This window comes from Lissotriton helveticus, chromosome 5_1 (assembly GCF_964261635.1).
Source record: "Lissotriton helveticus chromosome 5_1, aLisHel1.1, whole genome shotgun sequence".
In the NCBI taxonomy this organism is placed as follows: domain Eukaryota; kingdom Metazoa; phylum Chordata; class Amphibia; order Caudata; family Salamandridae; genus Lissotriton; species Lissotriton helveticus.
This window is the reverse complement of record NC_136065.1, coordinates 1,085,607,415-1,085,634,017: the sequence shown is the minus strand read 5'-3', so window position 1 is coordinate 1,085,634,017 and position 26,603 is coordinate 1,085,607,415.

Genomic DNA, 26,603 nt, shown 5'->3' with positions numbered 1-26,603 from the left:
TATTGATTTCTCCAAAGATGGCAATTATCAGAACCTTTCGAAAAAAGACAGAGTTGCCCTTGAAACCCTTTCTAAGGACACCAAAATAGTGATCAAACCTGCAGACAAGGGGGGTGCTATAGTCATTCAGGACACTACTGCGTACCGAACTGAATGTCTTAAACAACTAGGCAACACACAGTTCTACACCCCTCTTGCTGTGAATCCCACCGCTAGACTCACAAATGAGATCAAATATCTAGTGGAAGAAGCAAGCACAGAGGGATGGATTACTCCACAAGAGGCTACTTTTTTGGTTACTAAGTGTCCCATCACTCCATATTTCTACACACTGCCAAAGATCCATAAACCGGCCAGACCACCGCCGGGCCGTCCCATTATTTCGGGAATTGGATCTTTGCTGGAACCTTTATCAACTTTTGTTGATGTTTTTCTGAGTCCCATTGTGAAAACGATGCCAACATACCTTCAGGATACAAAAGATGTTCTACGTGCACTACCTGAGGTTCATTTCGACATCAATACAGACATATTAGCTAGCTTTGATGTCGAATCATTGTACACATGTATACCTCAAACTGAAACGCTACAAACTGTACAAACACTCTTAGAGAACTCTGCTGTTGACATGGTAACTCCAATTCATTTTGTAATGGAACTGGCAAGAATTGCCATGACAGAAAACTTTTTCGCTTTTGAAGAATCCCTGTATCTACAGATATCAGGGACATTGATGGGCAGCAAATTTGCGCCCAGTCTGGCAAATTTGTACGTCCACCATTTTAAAACCCATCATGTACTGAATAATAACAATCCACATCATCAGCAATTGATGTGGAAGCGGTACATTGACGACATCCTAGTTGTCTGGCGTGGTGACGTACAATCTCTTTTGCTTTTTCAAGAATGGCTAAATGATCAGAACCCTTATTTAAGGTTCACATTAGAGTACAGCAGAACTGAACTTCCTTTTCTGGACCTTGTAATTTTTCCACAAGAAGGGCATCTGGCCAGCTCCCTATATCGCAAACCAATGGCACGCAACTCATTGCTGAGATTTGACAGCCATCATCCCCGTTCCCTCCGGGAGAACCTCCCGTTTGGGCAGTTCCTGAGGGTTCGGAGGAATTGTTCTAACACAACAGATTTTCATTTAAAAGCCAAAGATCTCTCCACTAAGTTGAGAATGCGGCGTTACCCCAACACTTTAGTTCGCAGATCCTTAAAACGTGCTGCGAACAACCATCGCGAGGCCCTGTTGGAACCTCCAGTTAGGAAACCACCTATTGACAGGTTGGTGTGTGTGACCACGTACAACACCTCATCGTCCAAGATCCAGAAAATCATTAGACAGAAATGGCGGATCTTGAATAGCTCTGGTGAGAACATTCCTCTCCCACTGTTCTCATTTAAGAGAGGCACCAACTTGAAAGACGCACTGGTCCACACGAGACCTCGACAAGAAGTCGAAGAACCCACGTCTACCTTGTGGAACCTTCCGCCAGTGCAAGGACATCATCCATGCGGGAACTGCTCAGTGTGTCCGCAAACAACCAAGACTCTTGCAGTCGACATCGGCACCACTCGACCATGGCTACTTAAACGCCATACCAATTGCAACAGTGAGAAAGTCATCTACCAGATCACCTGCCCTTGTGGTTTGAGGTACATAGGAATGACTACAAGAAAGATCAAATTGCGCATACAAGAACACAAGAGCACAATCAGGCGCAACAAGCAGGCGACCCGGCTCACCTCGCATTTTTTGGATAAAAAACACAATCCTGATGATTTGAAGTGGCTAATCCTAGAACAACCATATATACCTGGCCATGTCACAGATGTCTCACTTTTCCTATTAAGGAAAGAGCAAAGATGGGTCTTCAAATTACGTAGTGACACGGAAGGATTGAACGATGACATCCCGTGGACGCAGTTATGAGTCTAGACTTAGTGCATACATCTATATACCTACATATTCAACCTCTATGGTTGACATCATTTGACAATGTTTTGGTGTCACCAAGTAAGAGGTCCATCAGGAGCTCCTCCAGTATCGAGCAGTTCTCCCTCCTTACTAAAATAACAACAGAGTGGCCCCCAAGTGTTTCACTAGAATTCCCACTAAGGTCCCTAAATACTAGGTGGCATAACTGTCAAATATCCAGAGTCACTGAGTTAACATTACAGACCATAGTCTATATCTGTATGTCTAGCTGTTTTTTCAACTGGTTCCCCTCCAAATGCACTTTGTGTTTGTTCACTTTTTGACTACAATTCACGTGGCACAGTGTTTTCCAAGTGTTTTGCCATTCTTCCAATTAAGGTCCCTTAAGTACGAAGTAGCATAACCGTCCAGGTCTCTACATTCACCAGAATATCATTTGACCACACACTATATCTGTGTGATCTGTTGTGTCTCATCAGGTGCCACACTAATGCCCTTGCATGTTGTTTATTTTCAGAACAATATTGACCTGATAACGCACTTGTTGAGACCGGGCAGTGTTTGGTCAATTATCGTAGCCTTACAACTGACTTGTTGCTCTCACTGCGCGTGGTCTTCACAGTCCACATATGCCGTTTAATATTTCACATGTGCGCAGTAAAACACATATAGATTTACGCCTCAAAAGACTGCATAAACATGTGTCATTGCTTTCATTTGTATATGTTTACATCTTGGCTGTCTATCTCCGCTTTTTTGTAAACAGACAACCAATTAAATGAGTTTGCATTCGTTCGGCGAACGAAGGGATAGCTGCCATTGGCCCAAACCGATAACACGCAGTGAGCGAATCAGAACATTGCTTACATGAGTTTCCTACAAAGTCCGCTTCTTAACGGACTCTCTAGTCCGCTACGCGCTAATAACAAGAATGGCCCTCCCTATTGGTCCTCACTGAACCATTCACACAGACCGCCTCGGACAGTTCCTCTCCGAGGCGCTGAACAAGGGGAAAGCTGCCATTGGCCGAGACCATTAACACGCAGCGAGCCAATTAGAGCATTCCTTTCGACAGTTCCCTCCAAGGTCCGCTATTCACGGACAAAAACCCGTGCACAACTCTGCGTCACCACCTCCCCCTCGGCTCAGTTTTTCACCCGAGGCAACGACGGAGAGGTGAGTGATCGCGATCTGGGACCATACAACGAGGTGGCTTTGTTCAGATAGATGGTTCAGATAGCTGAGTGCTGTAACTGTTAGATCTTAGACTGGGAAGTAATTATTTTACAGTTCAGGATAAGGCGTCCATGTTTTCTGACATCTGGTTACTCTGCTACTTTAATCATCATGCAAGGCAGCCCAGTTGAGCCAAATTAAGGATTCTAGTTTGACGCCTTTTTCATCCTCATGCACTCTTAATCTAGGCCTGCCATATTGCCTTTACTGTATCACCAATGAAATGCTTTTTAAACTTTGTGACTGTTAAAGTCTGATTCTGGAGTTAACTTCAGATTTATGCACTTACTTTTAGTGCGTGGCCTCCTTTTACCCTGAGCAGTTGCCAGGTGAGGTGAGGTTTTTTCTCCCTTCAACTAGGGTGAGTGATAATCATGTATTTATATATTCAACTTACACAGAGACGAGAGATACATGCGATAGATGTGTATACTTTTAATCCTGTTTTGTTTTTGTTTCCCACATTGTATATACAGGAGAAGACACACCAATTTCCTTTTAGAAATTGGAGAGTGGGTGTAGATCACGTATCACATCACATTAAGTAAGTGTTGCAGTAGCACATCATAGGTCCTGACGAAAGCCGCTTAAGGCTGAAACATGTTGACCAATTAACACACATGGTGGATAGCAATTCCTTGCATGCTATCATTATACTGCTTTTAATAATACCACATTGATGGTCAGACCTAATAAAGTTTGTTCTTATGACATCAAAGTAGGTATTTTTAAATCACGAGGATCATTTTCCTTCTTGTTTCTTCTTTTGAGCACTGCAACTTTTGCCCCTTCCGCTCACACACTTTCATCTGTTGGTTGAATGCTTGATCATTGGGTCTGGAATTAGGTAGCCTCAGACTCTCCCTGAGGAGGAGCCTACAGGACACCATTCTCTAACACAAACAACCCAGATGACGAGATTCCACTTTTGAGTGGGCTGATGGGTACTTTTTCAAGTTCTTCAGACTCTGTATCTTCTCCTTCTCACTGTTTCTGGTATAACAATGTTACTTTTTTGGATCAACTTTGTGGTCTTAGTATGAATGTGGGACACTATTAGGTTCCAGTAGATTCATTGAATTCAGACTGTTAGTACCTCCCGTGTGTTTTACTGTCAAGTTGGGGGACTAGGTACTATTCGGTCTATAAAAACAGTTTCCCCTCGGACCCTTTACCACTCCCTGTGTTTTTTTGGCAATGCATACATGTCAATGTCCACGGGGGAGGCAATATGTTCGGCAGGGAGGAATGCGGGAGGAGTTTGAATGCGGTATTAAGCACTTGTTGATACAATACCCCGTTTTGTGTGTTTGGCAATGTTGTCCCTCATGGACAATACGTATTTGATTTAAGAATGTACCTGTGTTATTTGTTTTTACGACCTTGTACTATATGTGTCTGCTGATCAGGAGGAAAAAATAAAATACTAAAAAAAAAAAGAACATTTGGGCTGTGACAAGGAACGTAATCAACTTCAAAGAGGTCTACCCTGTCACAGGCAAGTGTTAGCTGACACCTAGGCAAGGACCTTCCTTTGATCCCCTAGCCAGATAGGCACTAATACCAGTTGCAGAGTAGCTCACCCCAGAAGTGGCTTAGAGTGACCACAGAGGAGAGGTTGCTGATTTCCCTGGCTGCACCACTGTGGTAGGCTCTACACAGGAGAATAAAGGGTTTGTGATCTTGGATTCAGGCAAAGAGAAGCACTGGGGGATTGTTTGCTACAGGGCAAACAGGAGGTGTTGTAAAAGTGGGTAGGGTTAAACCTAGGAACTTTTAACTTATTGGTTAGAGGGGGACCAGGAGTCACCTCCTCCCACAGGCTGGTGGGAAACCAACGGTACCATTCTCAAAAGACTCCTCCTCAGCCTGTGACCTGAGAAGAACCTAGAAGACTGGATGCACTCTTTCTTTTCTACCCAAAACAAAGATGTGCATTCTAAGGTGTTAGAACTGGCATCCTTGGCTTGGTTTTCCTCTGACTTTTGCCTTCGCTGGCTTTAAGACTCTGCACACTTTACCACTGCTAAACAGTGCTAAAGTGCTTGTGCTCTCACTCTCTCTTTAGAACATAGTAGAATTGCCTCATACCCAATTGCCAAATTAAAATTACTTATGAGTCCATAGTAAAGAGGCAGTACCTGTGCCCATGGCCTGTACATTAAATGCTACTAGTGGGGATTTAGCACTGATTGGGCATCCACTAAAGTTGCCCTTCAAACATGAATCAGGTCTGCCATTGCAGCCTGTGTGTGCAGTGTTAACCTGCCTTTTCGGCCTTTGCAAATAAACCTTTTGCTGGGTCCAAAACGTCCTTCTTAATACGTATACGTCACCCCTGGGTTAGGCCCTGGACAGCCCAGAGACCAGGGTGTAGTGTATTTAAAAGGTTGGACATGTACGTTTACGTTTTACATGTCCAATAATAAAAACACTCTTAAATGTGTTTTTTACTACTGCAAGGTCTGCCTCTCCCATGGGATAACATTGGAGTTACCTTAAGACATTTGATAAGTGATCATTTTCAAATGAGAGCAGGTAACCTGTCTGGTGTCTTTAGGTTTGGAATGGAACATCCTCTCGCTCATGGTTACGTCTGATTTTAAATTACAATTTTGAAAATGCCACTTTTAGAATGTTGGCTTTTTCATGCCTTAGCCATTTAGCCTGCAGCCTGTCTCTGGGTCACATGACTGGGTGTAGCTGACAGTTGGGCATTGTATATTTCTCCTAGACAGCCACAGACAATAGAGAGGTTAGTTGTGCCTGGATGGGCCATTTGCAGGCAGGATGGTAGGGTGAAGCAGGGAAAACCCTACTTAAACTTGAATAGGCTGTGTTCTGCCTCCACACAAAGGGATGCATACCCCCCTGTAGTTAGTCTGGAGCCAGGATAGGGAAGGCAGGAAGCACATGGACTTCAAAGAGAAAGACGTTTCTTCCACTACAAAGGAAGGCCCAGGTATAAATATTGGACCCCAACACCTACTCTTCTCTACATTTCTTGACCTATGGGGACTGTGCCACAAAGAAGGACTGCTGTGTTGCTGAAAGGTCTCCCACTCTGCTGGACTGTTGCTCTGAAGGACTGCTGCCCTCCTGTGCTGAACTTCTGCTCTCTTGCCGGAATGAGAAGCCTGGACCTGCCTGGACTCACAGTGACTCCAAGGGTTAGTTGACTGGCCTCCTGACTAGTGCTTCAGGGATGAAAGGCTCCAACAATCTTGATCCCTGCACCTAGATTCTGACATCAGTGAGTGCTACCCTACCAACGGGGTGCTACCCCAGTCCTGGACCCTTGGAAGTGGGCCTGAAGGTGCACTGTCAGCACATCAGTGGATCCAGCAGAACTGACATCACCTATGCTGAACGGCGCAATCCCAAGCAGAACCAACACTTTACCTTTGCTGCGAGAGTTCTCCCAGCACAAGGACTCCACATCGATCTTGCAGACTGCATCAGAACTGCTGCTGTGCGACGCTTCTCCAGAGCAGGCCCCCGCATCACAAATCTCTTGTGGATGACAGACTTGACGACAATGCAGGTTTTCGCATCACAGCCTTGCATCTCTTTGGAACGGACTTATCAGCCCAACTGTGCAACGCATCCTTTGACATCAGACTTCACATAGCAACCCTTCTTCAAAGGTATCCTCGACAACGATTCAGGCCCTCTCGTCGCAGCTCGGTAGCTCCTCAGAACCAATGCATCCTCTGCCCGAAACCTAGCAATGCTTCAAAGCCAGGACTTCAGGAACTCTAGTTCAGCAGGCCTAGCTGGGGCCCTGTAGCTGGCTCCGCTCCATTGGGGTCGGCTAAACTTGTGACTTTCTCTCTGTCTGGCAGGACCAGATAGGCACAGTTGGCGCTTTGTGCTTTTTGGCGCTATTCTCACTAAAATCTTTAAAATTGCATACCTCCGTTTCTCCTGATTGGATGTTTGCCATTTTGGTTTTGTTTTATTTATTAAAATGTACTCTTCTTTTCTTTTCTAAATGGCTCGGGGATTTTTTTTGTGTTGTGTTTTCACGTTATTATTGTTTGAAGTGCTGCACAAATACTTTACACATTGCCTTTTAAGCCTGACTGTTCTGTGACAAGCTAGCAGAGGGTTCAGCACAAGTTAATTTGGGGTATGCTTGTACCTCACCCTGACAAGGATTATGGTTGCTGCTTGAGTAGGGTTTCACCCCTTAAACCAATAACCCAATTTCTTACACAAGGGTCAGAAGACTGGCATCTGGCTCAAGCTACAGGGACACAATAAGCTAAAAGAGGCTTTTCTGCAACTGTCCGGCTGTCCAGTTCCAGCTGGACCTGCTTTAGAACCTGCTTGTGGATTCTGCTAGAATGAGTCTTGACCCCTAAGGCTGTTCCTGAGGTCATGGAACCCTTGGCTGTGAAAAACTGTACTCCGCATAACATTTCCTGTAACTCGGGTCTCTGGAGGACAGTACCAACCTGCCAATTTGATAAGAAGTGCGTTACTTACCTGTAACTGCAGTTATCCAGTATTGGTGTCTTTCATAGATTCACATGCCTGAATCATTCCCCGTCGTCGAGATGGGAGTCCCCGGTACATAAATAAGCAATGTCCTATAGACATATATAGAGAATAGTAGGCCAAAAGGCCTCACATTAGAAACATATCTAGGTCCTTTTGTAAAAAAGGACCAAACTCCAGAGAAGAGCCAATCAGCGGTCACCTCCCTCGAGAACCTTCCTGTCAGGAGCCTCAGTCCCTCAGATTTTCGTATGCACTAAGCTAAGTAGGCGTGTTACTGAGAGAATTAGGTGAGTCCTTCCAGGGAAGGCGGGAGGGTTGCATGTGAATCTATGAAAGACACTAATACTGGATAACTGCAGTTACAGGTAAGTAACGCATTTCTTATCCAGTATTATGGGTGTCTTTCATAGATTCACATGCCTGAATCAGAGTAGCAAGCAATGCCAAGTGCACATTTCTGATGGAACAGCATATACAAGTCATTAGATAATACATATCATGCGACTATGAACCATCAATAGACATCAACAATAAGCATTAGTAAAGAAATGTGCATACCAGAGTAGGATGGAGGGACGGAGGAAGGCTCACCTTACTGAAATAGATGGCGTAGCACTGCTTGTCCCACTGCTGCATCCTTCATCAGCTCTGTATCCAGGCAGTAGTGCCTAGTGAAGGTATGCAGTGACTTCCATGTTGCCGCCCTGCAAATGTCAATGACTGGCACCCCTGCAAAGAGTGCCATAGAAGTGGACATAGCTCTCGTGGAGTGCGCTCTCACTTTGGAATGCAATGGCTGTCCAGCTTGGTCATGACAGAAAGCAATGGCTGCAGAAATCCATCGGGAGATGCTCTGCTTGGTAAGCGGTAGACCCTCTCTAGGTCTGCTGTAAGCTACGAATAGCTAGTTAGATTTTCTGAAGGTTTTCGTTATGTCAATATAAAATTTCAAAGCGATACAAAAGGGGATGATGGACGGAGCGTTTGAGCAAATCAAACACTCACCCCCAGTCAACTGATCTGGGTTTAATCCATCACCATTCTTTAGCCCACTCAGCCACCCCATTTCAGACATGGCTATATGCAAATCAGTCTGACCCTGTGCCTCATGGGAACAGTCCAGCCCGAACTGCCAAGCCATGTCTTCCATGGACCGGAAACAAGCATCCTGAGACCGGTTTCGGATTAATAACCCTCATCAGCCAGGCTATCTTGAATCCAGTGGCCAAGTGAGCAAGGGACTCACGTCTGAGCATACCCTGCCACACTTAGGGCGAACAAAGCGATACAAAAGGGGATGATGGACGGAGCGTTTGAGCAAATCAAACACTCACCCCCAGTCAACTGATCTGGGTTTAATTCATCACCTTTCTTTAGCCCACTCAGCCACCCCATTTCAGACATGGCTATATGCAAATCAGTCTGACCCTGTGCCTCATGGGAACAGTCCAGCCCGAACTGCCAAGCCATGTCTTCCATGGACCGGAAACAAGCATCCTGAGACCGGTTTCGGATTAATAATCCTCATCAGCCAGGCTATCTTGAATCCAGTGTCCAAGTGAGCAAGGGACTCACGTCTGAGCATACCCTGCCACACTTAGGGCGAACAAAGCGATACAAAAGGGGATGATGGACGGAGCGTTTGAGCAAATCAAACACTCACCCCCAGTCAACTGATCTGGGTTTAATCCATCACCATTCTTTAGCCCACTCAGCCACCCCATTTCAGACATGGCTATATGCAAATCAGTCTGACCCTGTGCCTCATGGGAACAGTCCAGCCCGAACTGCCAAGCCATGTCTTCCATGGACTGGAAACAAGCATCCTGGGACCGGTTTCGGATTCATAATCCTCATCAGCCAGGCTATCTTGAATCCAGTGGCCAAGTGAGCAAGGGACTCACGTCTGAGCATACCCTGCCACACTTAGGGCGAACAAAGCGATACAAAAGGGGATGATGGACGGAGCGTTTGAGCAAATCAAACACTCACCCCCAGTCAACTGATCTGGGTTTAATCCATCACCATTCTTTAGCCCACTCAGCCACCCCATTTCAGACATGGCTATATGCAAATCAGTAAGACCCTGTGCCTCATGGGAACAGTCCAGCCTGAACTGCCAAGCCATGTCTTCCATGGACCGGAAACAAGCATCCTGGGACCGGTTTCGGATTCATAATCCTCATCAGCCAGGCTATCTTGAATCCAGTGGCCAAGTGAGCAAGGGACTCACGTCTGAGCATACCCTGCCACACTTAGGGCGAACAAAGCGATACAAAAGGGGATGATGGACGGAGCTTTTGAGCAAATCAAACACTCACCCCCAGTCAACTGATCTGGGTTTAATCCATCACCATTCAAGCATCGTTTGAGATCTAAAGAATGTAGTGATCTCTCAGCTGCTGTGCTTGGGTTTGGAAAGAAGGAACGTAGAACCACCGGTTCATTTAGGTGGAAGTCTGACGGGACCTTTGGGATAAACCTAGGATTGGTTCTCAGGATTACTCTGTCGTTTTTAAACTGTAGAAAAGGATCCTGGATTGAAAACGCCTGTAGCTCACTCACCCTCCTTGCAGATGTGAGCGCTAGGAGGAGTACTGTCTTCCACGAGACATACTTTAGGTCGGCTGTGTGTACTGGTTCGAACGGGTGTTTCATGAGCTGATCACCAGGTAGGTGGCAACATCCTTACTGGCGGGAAAGAACTGTATAATCCCTTTAGAAATTGCTTAATCAACCTGTTTGACCAGAGAGATGGACCCGTTGAAGTTCTTTTATAACGAGAAATTGCTGCCAAATGTACTTTAATGGAGGAGTGGGCTAAGCCCAACTGTGCCAGATGTAATAGATAAGGTAAGATTTGCTCTGGTGAGGAGGAGAAAGGCCGAATTCCTTGATCTGCACACCAAACACAAAAGCGCTTCCATTTCAGGGAATACGTTTTGGTCGTGCTATCCGCCCTTGCTCTGGCCAGAATGTCTCTACAGTCTTGTGGAATATTCAGATTCCGGAACTCTTGGAACTCAGGAGCCAGGCGGCTAACCTGAGAGACTTCAGATCCGGATGCTGAACTTGTTTGTTGTTCATCGTGAGCAGAGATGGATACTGCCCGGGTGGATCGGCGGTTTCAGGGATAGACGGTGGAGCTCCGTGAACCAATGTTGCCTCGGCCAAGTTGGGGCTATTAGAATTAGAGTACAAGCTCCACCTTCATTTTCCTTAGGACTCTGGGAAGCATCGGGAATGGCGAAAAGGCATATGCAAAGACGTTGCGCCATGCGATGGTAAATGCATTCCCTTGAGACCCTAACTGGGGATGCCAACTTGCGAAGTGTGGGCATTTGGCGTTCACTCTCGTCGCAAATAGATCGATTTGTGGCGTGCCCCATCTGGAGAAGATCTGGTCGATAATTTGTTGATCTAGCTCCCACTCGTGTGACGATGTTTTCTGTCTGCTCAACGCGTCGGCGAGCACATTGTCTGTGTCTGGGACATATTCCGCCCTTAGGGCTACATTGTTGCGTATGAGCCAATTCCAGATTTTTTGCGACTCGCGAGAGTGTCAGCGAGCGCGTCCCTCCCTGTTTGTTGAGATAGTGCATCGTCGTAGTGTTGTCGGTCCTGACGAGCACTAGGGAGTTTTTGATCCTTGGTAGGAATGACTGCAGGGCCAGGAAAACTGCTCTCAGTTCGAGAAGGTTGATATGGAGTTTTTTCTCTGCCACTGACCATTTGCCACTTATCTGCAACTCCTGCAGGAAGGCCCCCCAACCTTCCCAGGAGGCGTCCGTCGTGATGACATGAGGAGCTGTGGGAAGTAGGAATGTCAATCCTTGAGATAGGTTCTTTGGCAACATCCACCAGCGTAAAGCCTTGACCATTTGCGCGGTCACCCCTATGCGGACGTCAAACGACCCCATGCATTGCACCCACTGCGTGGACAGTGCCTCTTGCAGAGGACGCATCCGCAGACGGCAATGTGGTATCAGTAGGATGCACAATGACATCATCCCCAAAAGGGACTTGAAGAGACGAACCGTCAACACTTTCTTCGAGGCCACTGTTGAGGCTAGAGAAAGGAGTTTGCATTTTCTCTCCTGTGATGGGAACGCTCTTACAGAACATGTGTCCAGGATTGCCCCCAGAAAGGTGATGGTTTAAGAAGGCTGCAGGGTCGACTTCTCTTGGTTGAGCGTAAGACCCAGATGATCGAAGAGACTGAGACAGGCGTTGGAGGATCTGGAAGCGTCTGTGAGGATGGTGCCTTTATTAGCCAGTCGTCCAGATATGGGAAGACTTGGTTGCCGTGCTGCCTGAGGTATGCCGCCACTGGGGAGAGACATTTGGTGAAGATGCGGGGCGCCGATTTGAGACCAAAGGGCAGGACACGGAACTGGAAGTGTCTACCAGCTACTGCAAACCTCAGGTAGTTTTTGTGATTTTTGTGAATTGGGATATGAAAGTATGCGTCCTGTAAATCCAGTGACGCCATGAAATCTCCCTCCTCCAGAAGATAACAGAGAGTTCTCGCAGAAGCAGTCGTAAATTCTTGTGGTGCACTGAGCGAGGAGGAATTTGTGGAGGAGTACTCTCGAACTCCATGGAATGGCCAAATTGTATTAATTGAAGGACCCAACGGTCCATAGTAATTTTCTTCCAATTTTCTGAAAAAAAGGGTTAGTTTTCCTCCAATCCTTAATAATTGAGATGAGGTCTGGACTGGCTGGATAAACAAGTCATTGTCGTCCTCCGTTGTTCCTCTTTTGACCTTTGCCCCGAAAGGATGACTTTCCATATGAGGACTGTCGGCCCTGCTGTTGTTGACGCTGCTGGTATTGAGGTCTACTCTGATTGGAAGAGTAGGATGACCTGTTTTGATAACCACCTCTGTAGGAGGATTGTCCTCTTCCTCGGTTTCCTCGAAAGGACTGATTCCTAAACTGGAGCGTTCCCAGCGCTCTTGCATTGTCAGTGTCTTTTTTAATATTTTGTAGTGCCTCATCAATCTTGGAACCAAACAGAAGTTGGCCGTCATATGGCATATCCAAAACTTTGGCCTGTACTTCAGGTCTGAATGAGGTCGCTTTCAGCCATCCCTGTCGCCTTAACACCGCTGCCCCGGCTGGTTGGCGGAATCCGGTCATTGCCACTTCTATTGCACAGTCTATCATCTATGAAGCTGAAGTTTGACCCTCTAGAAGTATCGTTTTCACTTCTTCCTTCGAGGCATCCGGCAGTTCAGACAGGTATGGGGCTATATCTGCCCACAGTTGTCAATTATAGTGCCCCAGAAGCGCTAGGGCATTTGCCGCTTTGACTGTCATCGCGGACATTGTGGAAATCGTTTTCCTATGTTGTCTAATTTCCTTCCCTCCTTATCCAGAGGCTCCGATAAGGGAGGTGAGGGATTTCTGGAGTTCGTCTGTGCCGCCTGCGTCACCACCGAATCAGGCTTAGGATGTCCTGTCAAGCAGGCCGGTGCCGATGTTGGAGCCTTGTATTTCTTGTCCAGGCGAGGGACTTCTGACGAAACTGAAGCAGGATTTTGCATCACTTGAACCCCCCTGTTTTTGTCAGATCCCGCAGCGTGATCGCGCCTGCCAAAGCTCAGGAACTACAATTCCCATGAGCAGGCGGGGTCTCGCAGGAAGTACTTCACCAACGTAGACGCGCATCCGTGTGCGAGTTATTCTGGTTCTGTTGGCGCTGGCGTGGGAGCGGCTGCTCTGCACGTCCCCCTTTGTGTCTCCTGTTTGGCCTCCTCCCCTTGCACGCTGCTCTTGAAGAACTTCGGCATCCTGGTATATGTTGGTGTCGGGGCTCGGCACTATTCAGGTATTGCCGTTCTTGCATTCCTACCGCCTTCGCGGTAAGCTGTTCTCTTTTCTTTTGTTTATTGGGATTGCGGGAAGAACGGAGACGGCTGCTCTCCGAGGAAAAGTATCGTTGTTATTTTCCCTGCTAAGTTGGGTGTGGCGGAACACGGTGGCGGTCGAAACCACGTGTTACTGTACACCCGGATTGTATTGTGGAACTTAGATAGCGGGGCGCGGTAGTGAGGCAAACTACGCGTCTCCGTTATTTACCTGTGTACTTACAAGGAAAAAACAGAGCTGGGCATGTAGTGAGGCAACTACAGTTCACCCCAGTCTCTTGTTGTGCGTTCTCATTTTGGGGGTTTATTGTTGGCAGATTTCAGTGGTGGTCGCAACTACGATTTGCTGTTTGGCATAACCCAAACATTTACTGTATGGTCATCCTTTATTGAGCGGAGTGTTGTAGTTATTGCTGCCTACACACTACCGTGTCTCTCTCTTACCTGGTGTTGAAACTTTCATCCTTTCTTGGATACCTTGGACACCCCTTGTACATTGCGTCCTCTGGCTCATCTGTGGTATGTTGTGATTGGTGGGATATGTGTATCAGTACAACGTGTATGTGTCTGGTATGACAGGGCTGTCTTTTGTTAACTATATATCTATGTGCTCCTTAGGCCTTCCTCACAGATTGTGGCAGAAGGGCTGTAATAATTTCCTATCCAAGGTCGGGTTTTCTTTCTGCTCAGGTACTTACTTATTTTCATGATTTATTAGTGAGACTAAATGAGAGTAGTGTTCCATTGTAAGCAAGCACCTATCTGATGCCTGTCTTGTTTTTTGTTACAGGCGTCCTTTTCCCTGCTGACCCTACCCTTACCCATCCCACGTTTTTTATTTTAGTTTGTTATTTTTCTCCCTCGCCTAATGGCTCGAACACCCTGTGTTTATACTTCAGGGTGTTGGTGACATTTGGAGGTGGAACCATATTGCAGCGACTGGATCCCGTGGAGTGAACCTGACAGAATAACGCGCCCACGAACGTTGCTCTGCCCGGTCCGGTTGCTGCAATATGGCCACCATGGATGACGTCATGCAGGCTCTGCTTTTGGTGCAGCAGGAGCTAGCCTCCTCTAAAGCAGAGGCTGCATCCCTAAAAGAAAAGGTAGAAAGGTTATCAAGGAATCCCTTTTCTACATCGGTACCTCAGGTGCAAGTAACGGTTCCTCCTCCTATCCCTTTGGCTAGTCCGGAGAGATATTCAGGAGATCCTTCCAAAACTCAGGCGTTCTTAACGCAGATTATGTTACACTTTTCCTGTAAGCCTGCCTCGTTCCCTAACAATCATTCAAGAGTAGCCTTCGCGATTTCATATTTAACAGGGGATGCGGCCAATTGGGCTGTTCCTCTGGTACGGAATGACGACCCAATGCTCTCAGACTGGGCGGCTTTCCGGGCCGAATTTGAAAAGGTGTTTGACCGAAGGGCCACCACTTTTAGCGCGGATAGGGAACTTCTAGAACTGAGGCAGGGGCGATCGGACTTGATAACGTATCTTACCAAGTTCAATCAACTGGTGTCAGAAACCTCGTGGCCGGAGGAAAAAAGAATGTCCTTGTTCTATCAGGGCTTGAGGGATGGTCTTAAAGACGTTATTGCCCAGATCGATCCCCAACCAACCACCTGTGTAGATATGGTAAATCTAACCCTCCGGTTGGACGGAAGAATGACAGACAGAGGTGGGGATAGGAGAAGGTGGGACAGGGGCCCACCTCGTACGGAATGGAGCCCACGTAGGGCTTTGCCTTCTTCAGATGCGCACCCTGAACCGATGGAAATCGGGGCTGTCCGATCCCCCCTAACCAGAGAAGAAAAAGAGAGTCGTCGTGTGGCCGGTCTTTGCCTATACTGCGGTAAAAAGGGCCATTATGTTAGAGAATGCCCTTCCAAACCTAGAACCACTGGTTCATGGGCTTGGAATAAGAGGGTAGCCATAGCGGCAAGTAACGCTTCGGAGGAAGCTGGTGTCCAGGGAGAGGGCCTTCTGAAGGAACCACAGCCCTGGAAGGTGCCCTCTTTAACGGTATTGACTCTAAGTGAATCCGAATCCCATATCCTGTTACCCATGAGGCTTGAATGCCAGTTACAAGCATATACAGTTGCGGTGATGATCGACTCAGGGGCCACTGGGAATTTCATCAATAGCGGACTTGTGTCCTCTTTGGCCATAGACTGGGTAACCAGAGACACTCCGGAGGAGGTCTTGGCAGTTGATGGAAAACCCTTAATATCTGGTCTCATCACAGAACAAACTGAGAGGGTAACCTTGTCGGTTGCTGTACTGGATGGTAGGCATAGGGAAGAGCTGGTACTCAACATCATCGAAGCCCCTCAATACGAAATAATACTTGGAATGCCCTGGCTCAGCCATCATAATCCCTCCATCGACTGGAAGAAGAAGTCGATTCGTTTTTTGTCCGAGGAGTGCAAAAAGCACATGGAAAAAGACGTTGGGTTCTCGCCTTCTGTTCTTCCGTTGGTGGTAGCAACAGCAGCAGAAAAAGAGGTGTGTCTACCACTGGAGTATAGGGCTTACAGGGATGTTTTCAGCGAAAGCCAGGCTGAGAAACTCCCTCCACATAGGCCCTATGACTGTAGGATTGACCTAGTGGAGGGAGCCACTATACCCTCCTGTAGGGTTTATGCATTGTCAGACCCTGAAACCACTCATTTGAAGGGGTATTTGGACCACTATGTGGACATTGGTTTCATACGCCCATCTAGGTCTCCTGCAGCCTCGCCCCTCTTCTTTATCAAAAAAGCGAATGGGGACTTGAGGGCCTGTGTCGATTACAGAATGCTAAACAAAAACACAGTTAGGAATCGATACCCACTGCCGCTTATCTCTGTTTTGCTGGACCAGGTTCGATATGCCAAGGTGTTTACCAGATTGGACCTAAGGGGGGCATACCACTTGGTCCGCGTCCGTGAAGGGGACGAATAGAAAACCGCCTTCAAAACAAGATACGGCCTGTATGAATACACGGTGATGCCGTTTGGGCTGTGCAACGCCCCAGCGGCGTTTCAATACTTTTTAAACGACGTTCTGAAGGATGTGGTGGATATAAGTGTTGTAGTATACATCGATGACATCCTGATCTACTCAGAAAACGTCAAGGAACATACCAAACATGTAACCGAAGTGCTTCAGCGGTTGAGAGACAACCAGCTATACTGCAAGCTGAGCAAGTGTGAGTTTGGTGTGGACAAAGTGGAGTTTTTAGGAGTCATGCTCAGCCACGAGGGACTGCAAATGTCAGACAGGAAAATACAGGCGGTGCAGGAGTGGTCCATCCCTACCTGCGTGAAAGATGTGCAAAGGTTTCTAGGCTTCGCCAATTACTACCGCCGTTTCATTGCGCAGTTCTCCCAGGTGGCAGTTCCTTTGTCGAGATTGTTACGGAAAGGTGTGCAGTTTGTGTGGTCTCCCGAAGCCACAGCGGCTTTCCTGTTCCTAAAAAAGGCGTTCACAACGGCTCCGATCCTGGCACATCCAAGACCGGAATATCCTTATGTAGTCGAAGCGGATGCTTCAGACGAAGCTATCGGAGCAGTGCTGTCACAACGGGATAAGGACACTGGACAGCTCCACCCCGTGGCATACCTGTCCAAGAAACTGAGTCCCCCCGAACAGAATTACACAATCTCTGAGAAGGAATTGCTAGCGATTAAAAGAGCTTTCCAGGAGTGGCGGCAATACCTTTGGGGGGCTCGATTCCCTGTCACCGTCTATACTGACCATCGCAACCTTCAGTATATGAAGACCGCCAAGCATCTAACACAGAGACAAATGAGGTGGATGCTCTTTTTCGCGGAGTACGACTTCACAGTCGCTTTTAGACCAGGGGCCGAAAACCTGAAGGCCGATTCCCTATCCCGACGGGATCAGTTGGAGGAGAAGGAGAACGGAGAGGCTAAGGTGTCCATAATCAGTCCCGAGAAAGTGGTCTGTGCAATACAAGCCAACACTTTCTTGGATCTTGTCAGACAAGCTAAGGACCATGACGCTTGGGTCAGATGGGCCACTTATGGGGCTAATCGCACTTTGATGGACGGGTTGCCTTTCCAAAATAACAGGTTGTTTCTCCCATCTACAGCGTTGCAAAAAAAGGCTTTCATGTGGTGTCATGATTCCCCTTTGGCAGGACATCAGGGGGTACAAAAGACCATGCATCTCATAAAACGACATTTTTGGTGGGAATCCATTGATACTGATGTCTCTGTATGGACAGGGCAGTGTGAGACCTGTGCTAGGGCCAAATCCTCTACCGGACCGAGAAAAGGGTTGTTGATGCCGTTGCCTTCCCCTAGGAAGCCGTGGCAGAACATCAGTCTGGATTTTGTCACCGGACTTCCTCTTGATCAGGGAAAATCGGCGGTGTTGGTGGTCGTGGATAGCCTCACCAAATTGGGCCATTTTATTCCATGTGTCAATCTACCAACAGCAGGGCAGACGGCTCAACTGCTGCTAAACAACGTCATCCGATTACATGGAGTCCCAGAGGTCATAGTGTCCGACAGAGGCCCTCAGTTCATCGCGAGATTTTGGAAGGCATGGTGCCAGGCGTTGCATATCCAGTCTTCCCTTTCGACCAGTTTCCACCCACCGACTGATGGACAAACTGAAAGGCTAAACCAAACACTAAAGAAATATCTACGGTGTTTTGCCGAGAATGCCCATGAGTCGTGGGTTTCTTTGTTGTGGATGGCCGAGATGGCATATAATAACGCTTGGCATTGTTCTGTGGGGGTCTCCCCTTTCATGGCTAATTATGGATTTGATGCCCGAATCCTTCCTGTGCGCATCCCAGGGGAAGTGTCTAGACAGCCTACAGTTCTGGGACAGATGCGTAAGCTCCATGTTCTGCACAAAAAGGTCAGGGTGCATCTTGAGAAGGCCAAAACAGTATACAAGAAGTGGGAGGACAAACATCGCAAGGAAGGTCCCTTGTTCCAGGTGGGTGACAGGGTCTGGTTGTCGACTCGCAACATACGGTTCAAATTGCGTTGTGTTTTCCATCCCCGTTACATCGGGCCCTACACCATAGTGAAACGAATCAACCCTGTTGCTTTTAAGCTGAAGTTGCCTGGTTCTTTGCGCATACACCCGGTGTTCCATTGCAACCTGCTGAAACCGGCTCGTTCAGCGAGACGAAGGGCAACACCTCCGGTGCTTCGGGATGCTGGGGCTGAATACGAGGTGAGGCGTATATAGGACTCCAAGTGGAGTAAAGGGGTCCTGTGGTATCTTATTTCCTGGAAGGGCTACTCGGTGGAGGACGATTCTTGGGAACCTGTCGGGAATGTCCACGCCCCTGCTGCTATTCGTGCTTTCCACCGTAGATGCCCGCGGCGCCCTGGTCCTAGGAGGCGCTAGGGAGGGGGGATGTACTGTCAGATCCCGCAGCGTGATCGCGCCTGCCAAAGCTCAAGAACTACAATTCCCATGAGCAGGCGGGGTCTCGCAGGAAGTACTTCACCAACGTAGACGCACATCCGTGTGCGCGTTATTCTGGTTCTGTTGGCGCTGGCGTGGGAGCGGCTGCTCTGCACGTCCCCCTTTGTGTCTCCTGTTTGGCCTCCTCCCCTTGCACGCTGCTCTTGAAGAACTTCGGCATCCTGGTATATGTTGGTGTCGGGGCTCGGCACTATTCAGGTATTGCCGTTCTTGCATTCCTACCGCCTTCGCGGTAAGCTGTTCTCTTTTCTTTTGTTTATTGGGATTGCGGGAAGAACGGAGACGGCTGCTCTCCGAGGAAAAGTATCGTTGTTATTTTCCCTGCTAAGTTGGGTGTGGCGGAACACGGTGGCGGTCGAAACCACGTGTTACCGTACACCCGGATTGTATTGTGGAACTTAGATAGCGGGGCGCGGTAGTGAGGCAAACTACGCGTCTCCGTTATTTACCTGTGTACTTACAAGGAAAAAACAGAGCTGGGGATGTAGTGAGGCAACTACAGTTCACCCCAGTCTCTTGTTGTGCGTTCTCTTTTTGGGGGTTTATTGTTGGCAGATTTCAGTGGTGGTCGCAACTACGATTTGCTGTTTGGCATAACCCAAACATTTACTGTATGGTCATCCTTTATTGAGCGGAGTGTTGTAGTTATTGCTGCCTACACACTACCGTGTCTCTCTCTTACCTGGTGTTGAAACTTTCATCCTTTCTTGGATACCTTGGACACCCCTTGTACATTGCGTCCTCTGGCTCATCTGTGGTATGTTGTGATTGGTGGGATATGTGTATCAGTACAACGTGTATGTGTCTGGTATGACAGGGCTGTCTTTTGTTAACTATATATCTATGTGCTCCTTAGGCCTTCCTCACAGATTGTGGCAGAAGGGCTGTAATAATTTCCTATCCAAGGTCGGGTTTTCTTTCTGCTCAGGTACTTACTTATTTTCATGATTTATTAGTGAGACTAAATGAGAGTAGTGTTCCATTGTAAGCAAGCACCTATCTGATGCCTGTCTTGTTTTTTGTTACAGGCGTCCTTTTCCCTGCTGACCCTACCCTTACCCATCCCACGTTTTTTATTTTAGTTTGTTATTTTTCTCCCTCGCCTAATGGCTCGAACACCCTGTGTTTATACTTCAGGGTGTTGGTGACATTTGGAGGTGGAACCATATTGCAGCGACTGGATCCCGTGGAGTGAACCTGACAGTTTTCCACAGATAATCAATAATTGGACTTGATCTCGTCGATTTCTTAAGAGGTTCTTTAAAATCGTACTGGAAGCAGTCCTGCTCCTGTGATTCCATCGTAATCTGGAAGCGTTTAGCGGCCCTTTCTTCCGCATTGTGGAAACCACCGATGTCCACCGGCGGAGAATCTGAGGTGGCGGGCACTGGAGATGCTGGGGAAGGTATAACATAATCGTCCCAGTCTTCATGGACAGATTGATCGTCCTGCACTTCACCTTCCTCTTGTTGTTCTGCCTCCTCTTCTTCATCCGAAGACTGAGGACTAGGCACATTCACCCTTTCCTGCTGGATAACCAAGGGCGGCGGTCGTGGTCTTGGCGATGGTACTGCCGTAGTAGGTGGAGGAGCTGGAGATTCTGGGAGTCTCTGCTTGTAGTCCTGAATGAGGAATCTCAAATCTGTAACCAATGATGCAGGTAAACAGACCATAGGTGTAAGTTGTTGGCTCCTGAACATTCTCCTCATCCGAGCTTTGCCATTTAACATTTAGTTCTGAGGGGCTAGTGGCTTGAAACATATCCCCGTCACCAGAATCCTCATCCTGAAGGAGACATGCTGGTGGTAAACGCTGCACACGGCTAGGAGAAGTTAACTCCGGCGTTAGTGTCTTTTTGGTGATTTTGTGACGTACAGAAGCTACTTGAAATCCAGAATCACTCAATGGCAATGGGCCCGTCGACGGAGTGATCGTCGACGAAGTAGTGTCGACAGTTGTTATATTCTGGAAATCTGTCGTCGACGGGATTGTCGTCGTTGACTGTATTAAATGTATCGTCAACAGTGTTGTCGTCGATGACATTGATGCAGCCGCCGTCTTCCGTGGTTTCGTCGACGGTGTCGTCGTCGGCGGTGTCTTTGCCGACAGTGTAGTCGTCGACGACGTCCTCGTCGACGGTGCCTTCGTCGACGGTGCCTTCGTCGGTGGTGTCTTCGACGACGAGGCCTTCGTCGATGGGGCCTTCGTTGACGGTACCGATGTCGACGGTGATGATCTCGTCGTCGACGCTGTTGTCGGCGAGGTAATCGTCGACGGGATCTTGGGCGTCGACGATGATTTCTTAATGACAATCGTCGACAATAAAGTCTTACCTGCTGGGGTAGTCGTCGTCGATGAAGATAATGACGACGATGCTGTCGTCGTCGAAACTGCCGTCGTCGACGTTGAGACATAAATAGGAGACACAGCTTTCCTGAACGCTGATGTCGTCGACGAGGTCGTCGACGGCGCCGGCTTCTTGAAGGTGTGAACCTCCTTGTCAGAAGCTGATTTTAACAGAGCCTCTGAAGACTTTCTTGGTGTCTTCTTTTGAGGAGCATCCAGAGGGCTAGGGGAAGCTACCCTTGGCCTTTTAAGAGACATTTTTGAGGAGACTGAAAAGCCCTCACTTCCCTCAGAAGAATCCAGATTATCTCTGTCCTTGAGTCTTTGGAGCCAAATCAAAAGGCGTCCTTCACGGTCTTTGAGGGTTTTTGTAGAAAATGTGCGACATACCTTGCAGTCCTTAGCTGAATGATCAGGGTACAGGCAGTCCTTGTGTTGGTCATCTATGTGGAGTCTTTTCTTCCCACAAGAGCTACAAGCTCTGAAGAGACCTTTCTTAGGTGTCAGCCATAGTGTACAGCCTTCACTTGAGAGAAAAATTCAAAAGTTTGAAGAAAAAAGCTTTGAAGAAACAAACCTGAGCAGAACTCAGGGGGAGACTCCCTTAGCACAACGTGCGGTAGAAAATCTGAGGGACTGAGGCTCCTGACAGGAAGGTTCTAGAGGGAGGTGACAGCTGATTGGCTCTTCTCTGGAGTTTGGTCCTTTTTACAAAAGGACCTAGATATGTTACTAATGTGAGGCCTTTTGGCCTACTATTCTCTATATATGTCTATAGGACATTGCTTATTTATGTACCGGGGACTCCCATCTCGACGACGGGGAATGATTCAGGCATGTGAATCTATGAAAGACACCCATAATACTGGATAAAGGTGTGTTGCAGCTGGGCAGAAGATTCAGGGTGATCCCGCTCAGAGGTTTTCTGTAGCAGCAAATCTAATTCAGTGGGACCTCACAGAGATGGGATCAGCCCAGTGGAGCCCTCTTCAGTTACAAAATTGTCCCACTGGAAGAATCCAGGCTCCAAAAAAAATGATAAAGCTTGAACGTAGCATTCCTTACCAGGCAAAGGTGGCAAAGAATCTGGCAGACGAGGGACCTTCCCTGGGCACACATTTCAATTTTTTCCCGCTCAGAGTTTTGCTGTCAGAAGTCCTTTAGCAATATGCAGTTTAAGAAGTTTACCCAATATCAAAGAAGAAATAATTTGCATTCCTGTAACAATTTTGTCATAAACTTAAAATTATGATTATCTATCACAGACAGAGCTACAATAAATCTTCTGTCACACAAGAGGGTTGCTCCTGGGAAACTGGATTGAAATGAGTTTGTGTTTGCTAACTAGCTGCTCTAGTACCCTCTGACTCATCTCTGCTGCTTTGTCTGCTTGAATATCCACACAATAGTGTTTTGTAAAGGTATGTACAGAATACCATGAGGGTACCATACAGATTTAATTTATTGAGACATTTTCTATGAATGCCAGCATTATCCCTTTCTTCCTTACGGCGTGCACTCTTGGTCTTTGCTCCAGCTAAACACCAGCTGTCTTGTAACATTTCTGAATTGTTTATACTATCCATCTTGCAATGGTTCCCTTGGTGACCGGTGAGCCTTTGCTTTCTGGTGTAAAAGAGATGAAGAATTGATTTCCCTTCCTGATTTTGCTGGTTTCTTACAAGTAATAGATGACAGAACTTCTGACATGCAGTGTTTGCAGGGCTCTTTCTGCTTGTGTTCTTGTAAGCTGCAAAAAAGATGGCAGTTGCATAGCTTGGTTGACATGACAATTATGACCTTTGCCATAAAATGTGGCCATGTCCTTATTATCACTGTCCTTATGTATTCGTAAGTAGGGTTTTGTGCTCACAGCTCACTAACTTTCCGTAAGGATGTGCTGGCAATCAGAAAGACTGTTTTGAATGTTAGCCATTTGAACCCCCCTTAAGGCCAAAGTTCGAATTGAGTCTTCATGAGTTTCGTTAGCACTAGGTTTAAGTTTCAGTGGTGTGGGCACGGACGTTGGTGCTGCCATTATTTGCCCCTTCTAGATGCTCTTGATAACCAGAGTATTGCAGAAAGATTTTCTATGACACCTCTAATGCAGGCTACTACAGCAGAGAGGTGAGCCTCAAGTGAAGCATATAATTAACCCCATCCAACAAGTAAGTAGGTTCCTTATCTTCTGTCCAACTATTCATAAAGTACTCTGTTGCACCAGTAGATAAACTGGTTGCAATTTGTAGTTTAGCAGTTTCTTGTAGTACGTCATCTGGACTCTTTTAGGACCTCTATGGCTCTCTGTGGAAGCCCAGGTGGGCAAACTCGAAGCCCTCCGGAATCATGGTGCTAGGCTGAGAGCTGCTGGGTCTGGGCAGATACTTGGCCCCATTGCATTAAAAAGTTTTAAAAAGGTAGCAGTCTCATCACCCAGTCTTGGCTATCTCCACCAGATTGGAGGACCATGTTCTTCTGTCCCATTGCAGGGTGATGAAGACTAAGTTTTTTTTTTTTTTAAAGTTTTTAAAAGATCTTTATTGTGCAGTATGCGGTTATCAAACATTTCACAATCCACATCTCTACAAAGACTGCGTGAGCATACAGTAGTTTGCTAGGTTCTGAACAGGATGACACAGCCATTCAGCCGACAACCCGGGGGTCCGGCGGCGAATTCCATGTGATAGCTTGCATAACCATCTGTTGACTAATGATGTTAGTGGTAGATCTCATGATTTTACATTTTATCATCAAGATCTGTGTCGCAGTGGTCGCCCAAAAATGGCTTCATGTATGTAACTTCCCAAAGTCCCATAGATCGGATGTGAGTCAGCTGTGGGTAGCCAGAAATGGGGAGGGGAATCGGCTGTATATGCGTCTCCAATGCTGAGTCAATTTTGCTGCTCGTGTATTGGCAATGTGTGCATTAGTATAGCTCACTGAGGCATAGGAGTAAGCAGGTGCGGTCAGCAGGGTTAGTCCGCAGCAATGTTGTGTAAGGCTCAAATAATTTAGCAGTATGGTGCCTGTGTGTCCCCCCAGTTACATCACTGGGAGGGCGCTGGGGACATGACAGCGTCCAATGAACAGAGTGTCTTATCCGTGTGTAACACATATGTGGCCAGGTGTCCACGTGTACCTCGTGCGGTATGCGAGTGGCATCGCGTCTCCGCAATTCGCAGGTGGCTTGAGGTCCCTGAGGGATTGTCTCCCGTTAGCACCGTGTTATCTCTAGTAACTTCTTTCAAAACAAGGAAAGTGGGTCCGGTCAGGTAACTTGACCAGTAAACAAACTGTTCCCTACGCCCATATAGTGGCTGGGAAAACTGGGGGTGGGAGAGTGTGAGGGGCAGGGGAGGGGAGAGGGGGAGGAGATTGTTGCGGGTTTCGATGTGGAGCGTCCGTTGCAAAGTGGGGCCAGCGAGGCTGCAAGTAGTGTGCAGGGACAGTCGAGGAGGGGGGGGTGCGGGGGGGGGAGAGAGAAGGGGGAGGGGGAGCGGGGTGGGGGAGGGGGTGCAAGGCGTCCGTCACATTCAAGAGCATATGGGCTACATCTGCAGTGCAGGATCAGGGCGTGAGTCGGCGGTGTGCGGGGTGGCGGGGCAGGCCATCTACGTGGTAATTTGTCCCCTGCAGGTGGATGGGCGGGGGGGGGGATTTGGGGTTCGGCTCCCCCTTTAGTGTTAGTGTCCGCTGCCGGCGCAGGCATGGCGGGGCCAGGGTAACGGTGCGTACTCAGTGTCCCATAGGCATCCAATGTGTAGTGGGGAGGTGGTAGCATCCTCATCCAGGGCTGTATGTCTCTTACCGGCGAGAGGCGAGTGGGCGGGGGGGGGAGAGGTGCAGGGCCGCACCAACCTTCAGCGTCGGTTAATATCGCCGTGGCGATGATGTCTATTGTCTCATGTGACCCCCCGTTCCTGGCAGGCGTGATGGAGTGCCTTTAGGAGGTCATTCCAATGCTGGGCGATAGGGAATTTGCGGAGTCCCGCTGTTTCTTCTCGGAGAAGAACCGTGCCCTCCGCTCGCGCCCAGTTAGTGAAGGAAGCGCGCCAATGTCGAACATGGGGGGGGGTTGCTGCTTTCCAGTGCTTGGTGAGCAGGCGCTTAGCCGTAATGAGCCCCATGTCCCAGAAGCGTGTCCGCACTTTATTGAGCTTCGTGCGTTTATACAATCCTAAGATGCATGCTTCCCACGTGTGTGGTATTTGTTCGTCAGCGCTGCGTGTGAGGAGCGTCACGACCTCGCTGCAGTATGCGTGCACTTCAGGACAATGCCACAGCATATGTAAGAGGTCTGCTCCAGCCAGAGAGCAGCGCGGGCAGGCAGCATCTGTGGTGGCAAAGTATCTATTTATCCTGTCAGGCGTTAGGTAGGCACGGTGTAGAATATAGAACTGTATGATTTTGAAGCGGGGGCTGCGCGGGATAAATGTCGGTCCGGCCAATATCATTGCCCATTCCTTGTCGGTCCAGGCCCGCCCTCTGTCCGCCGCCCACCCATCACGCAACCGCAGCGCGGATGGCTGCGAGTGTGTCTGCAGAGCCTGCGCCAACCAATGGATGATGTGCGAGCCAGTCCCCATAACATGGAGGTACTGTATAAAGCAGTGCATCGGCGGTTCCTCCGCTACATCTCCCCAGAAGGTAGTGAGTGTGCGCAAGAGGGACGCATGCAACAGGAACTGTCCAGCTGGGAGCTCCGTGGCAGCAGCTAGGTCCACAAAGGTGAGCAGTGCTCCCTCAGCATACAGGTCACCCAGGGTATCCACCCCTGCCTGCGTCCAGCTAGTCAGACAAGTCACAGTCAGTGCTCCCGTTGGGCTCGGGGTGCCTAGAATTGGCATGGCCGGGGCATACGGAGTTGTAGCCCGGGTGAGTTTCAAACAGCGCAGGAAGCATTTGCGTGCCACCGCCAAGTATAGCTGAGGGGGGCGGGAGGTTCGGGATATCGGGTGGAACAGGATATTGATTTGCGTTTGCGTCCAGGCAGCAGCGTCCGAGGCAGTATCCTCAAGGTGCCTGCCGCTAAGCCACTCCGCCACCCACTGCATCTGTGCCGAAAGATAGTACAGTTCCATGTTGGGAACCGCCAGGCCTCCCAGTTCCGTTGGCATGTAGAGCTTAGTCAGCGCCACCCTGGGTCGACCCCCGTTCCAGTGATGAAGACTAAGTTAATGGATACTTATCTGAACCAGTTTAACACCAGTGGTATCAGTGTGTTTGAAGGAAA